Genomic DNA, 4052 nt, shown 5'->3' with positions numbered 1-4052 from the left:
ACATGGCGGCGGCGGTGGCAGCAACAATTAAGTTACGCCTTCTTTGCGTGAACATTTGGGCGGCGTTATGCAAATCTTCCCACATCGTGACGTAGACATGTGGGGGCGTGTTTGAACGAGGCATTTTAGGAGGATGTGGACGAGTCTTAACTTTTATAAAGAATATCTCTTGGGGTTTGAGACTTTAGTCTTTGCAACTTTAGGGATCTTATCTATTCACGAACAGCTTGTAGCAATCCAAAGAGAAAGGAAAACTTGAAATCACATTATATGACCCCTTTAGAGGGCCTGTAGACATAAAACCTGTGTCATACAGTAGAGGGTGACAGTGGGCTTCTTTCTTTTAACCCCTACTGGTAGATAAGGGGAATTGCATGTCCAAAATTTACTTTCTTTTTGTAATAGCTTTTCCCATCAGGGACACAGAGTCATGAGACCGGTGTCAATCAATAGAGGGCGATAGTGGACATTTTTCACAACCTTTCATTCTACCCTAGAGACTGATTAGGGAATTGCATGTTCAAAATTAACTTTCTTTTCGTAATAGCTTTTTACATCAGGGAGACAAAGACATGAATTCAGCATTAATCAATAGAGGGGGGCAGTGGACATTTTTCACAACCTCTCTTTTTACCCCTTCTGGTAGAAAAGGGAATTGCATGTCCACAATTAACCTTCTTTTTGTAATAACTTTCTTTAGCAGGAAGATATAGACATGAAACTAGTGTAAATCAATAGTAGGGGACAGTGGACATTTTTCACAACCTCTCTTTTTAGCTCTATTGGTAGAAAATGGAATTACATGTCCAAAATTAACATTATTTTTCTAATAACTTTCTTCAGCAGGAAGATAGAGACATGAAACCAGTGTAAATCAATAGTAGGGGACAGTGGACATTTTTCACAACCTCTCTTTTTACCTCTATTGGTAGAAAAGGGAATTGCATGTCCAAAATTAACCTTCGTTTTGTAATAACTTTCTTCAGCAGGAAGATAGAGACATGAAACCACTGTAAATCAACAGTAAGGGACAGTGGACATTTTCACAACCTCTCTTTTTACCTCTATTGGTAGAAAAGGGAATTGCATGTCCAAAATTAGCCTTCGTTTTGTAATAACTTTCTTCAGCAGGAAGATAGAGACATGAAACCAGTGTAAATCAATAGAAGTGGACAGTGGACATTTTTCACAACCTCTCTTTTTACTCCAAGTGGCTGATTAGGGAATTGCATGTCGACATTCATTTTGTAATACTTTCTTCAGCAGGAAGATAGAGACAAAAGCCAAAAAGCCCGGCAGGGTCACTGATGTGAGGCCTTATAAGACCAACTGTAATAATGAGTGGTTAAAGACTTTTTTAGATTATTTTAAGCTAAATGGCCCAAAAAATCACACATATGTTCACTAGTAATATGATTTGATTGCTTATTTCTTTTGATCAATAGGAGGCGCTGTTATCAAATTATTATGGTGTGGTCAGTGTGAGGTGAAAGTGATACATAAAAATTTGCCAAAGTGGTGCACAGTGGCAGCCTCAGAATCAGCTTGGCAGTTTCATTGATGCGTTATTCAAGAACTGTTTGGTCTATCGAAAAGCTTTTAATTTTTATTTTGTATATTTATTTATTGATTGATTGATTGCCGGAAAGGACTTAAGATGATCTGATCCGATCTGATTTTTACCATCGGCCTTGGAGGAGCATGAAAAAGTAGGTTTTCAAATAAATTAAAAATGGCAGACTGTAAGTTCGACCAAATTTAGCATAATTGGCATCAATTTTGGGAATCTATCAGGACTGGTTTCATTTAAATAGATATAATTAATCAAACGCTATTTAGCATTTTTTACATTTTATTATGCATTTTGACCAGAAGGTGGCACCGTTACAAAACTTTGGGTACCTTCAGAGTATGGTCCCGATGACATATACCGGGTTTTGTAATGATACGCTAATGTATCTGTAAAACAAAACATTTTAAAACAAAATTAAAAATGGCCAGTATGGGAAAACTTGGCATCATTTAACATTTTAAAACTGACTGCTTTGTGAATTAATGTAAACCATTGTTCGAGTGTTGATAAAATCTGCACACATCTGCATACATGTAGTGTTCTATGTAATATGACAAGTACTTAAAATTAAGCAAGCAAAACAAATTACCATGCTGAAACAGACTGTTGCAATCATTGTGGTTGCATTGTTTCCACTTCTTCCAACTCAAGCTCAAACATATTTGGCCCTATCACAGTACTTACCATCTTGAGTATCAAAACAAATAACATGCTGTAAAGGAGAGCTGGATATGGTGTGATGAAGTTAGCCAATCACAGCAGTGGCTGTTTATTTCCATGTCTGCAAGAGGTGACGCCCCTTGAAGTTGAGTGAACCTCAAGAAACATATGAAACTGTATTTTATGACTCTTTTAAAGGGGTCATGACATGAAAAAAAGAGAGAAATGGCTCGTTTTGGATCTGTGGTACAAGGTGACATCACCTGGGCACAATCATTTGCATAAACACTGCCTCCAGAGCAGTCATCTTCTCACCATAGGCCCCACCCATTGACGTTTACTCGCTTAATGGCTGACACTTGATGACGCTGAATGCGAGTGGTGCGTCATGTCAAAAGCAAATAGAAATTACAATTACTGCCACTATCTTTTCTACACTAGATACAGTATACAGATGCACGTTCGCTTTCTGACACAGTCCATGCGCTCAAGCCTTTTTTTTATCATGTTGTCAAAACACTCACATGCAATAGCGAGGGGCGTTGATACTGTTTCCTATGCAGTGTCGTTAGCCAATCATAACAGTGGCCGATTCACGACAAGCCTTAATAGTCCAGGTGATATGTGAACATAATGTTCACTTTTTCATAAAAGCATGAAACTTGGTACACTTGTATAGTTTGCGGCCCTAAACATTTTCGGAAATGGAGCCACCGCAAAAACACCTCCTGGTTGCCATGGTGACCATTTTACTTTCCGCCATAACCAAATTATGTATTTTGTGTCATATCTCCTGAACCAAACATGAAAACAAAGAAAAGGTGATGTCTACCCCGATGTTTTGATGGTCAAGGAATAAACTGTTCAGGTGAAGAGCTAATGGTGAAATCAGCAATGTGAGAAGGAAATGACAGTATCTGAGCATCACAGGATCACAACATTTACAAAAGCCCATATTATGGCTATTCATTTGTATTTTTTTTGTTAGGATTACAATGAAATCTCAGAAGATGCAGGATGAAATTTCAAACATATTTCATGTAAACTTAATTTACAATCACTCTCTGGGGCCAGAGTTGTCTATCATGTTGTCCACAAGGGGGGAAGCCAGAGTCCTGCATGTGGGCGGGTACATGCAGGTGAATCGCTAGTATTTGATTTAACGGGTGGAATAATATTTATGTGTAGGGTGTGGTGCGAGCCGGACGGTGACAAGAACGGGTGGGTTGCGAGTCCAATAACCAAGACAGTTTCGACTCGGTGTAGGAGATTTAATGCAGGTGCGGTTCGGGTCCCAGTTTTTATGTCAAATGGGTCGGGTATGGGATTAAATTAGTGTTGCTGTCAAATAACGTGTTGGGTGTTCTGTTAATTACTGCGATTGTGGGAAGATCATTTCACCAGCCAGGAAAGGTGAACGAAAATGCCTCTCTGTGATGTTACCACGAGGCATCGCTTACTTACAGATCTCGGGCTTCTGGAGGGGATGTAGATTGGTAAGAGTGAGGAGTAAGTGCTGAGCCTGTGGCTGTTCTGTATGCAAACATCAATGTCTTGAACTTGATGCGAGCCGCAACCAGTAGCCAGTGCAGGGAGATAAAGAGAGGAGTGACATGGGCTCATGGAAGACAAGTCGTGCTGCTTCATTCTGAATCATTTGTCGAGGTTTGATTGCACATGATGGAAGTCCAGCTAGAAGAGCATTGCAATAGTCCAGCCTAGAAATGGCAAGGTCCTGGGCAAGAAGTTGTGCAGCATGCTCCGTTAGAAAGGGCCTTATCTTTCTGATGTTGTGCAATGCAAACCTGCATGATCGAGC

Source organism: Sinocyclocheilus rhinocerous, unplaced genomic scaffold (assembly GCF_001515625.1).
Source record: "Sinocyclocheilus rhinocerous isolate Xijiao unplaced genomic scaffold, SAMN03320098_v1.1 scaffold5650, whole genome shotgun sequence".
NCBI classification, from domain to species: Eukaryota; Metazoa; Chordata; class Actinopteri; order Cypriniformes; family Cyprinidae; genus Sinocyclocheilus; species Sinocyclocheilus rhinocerous.
The sequence above is the reverse complement of the archived record's forward strand: the minus strand, read 5'-3'. Positions refer to the sequence as shown.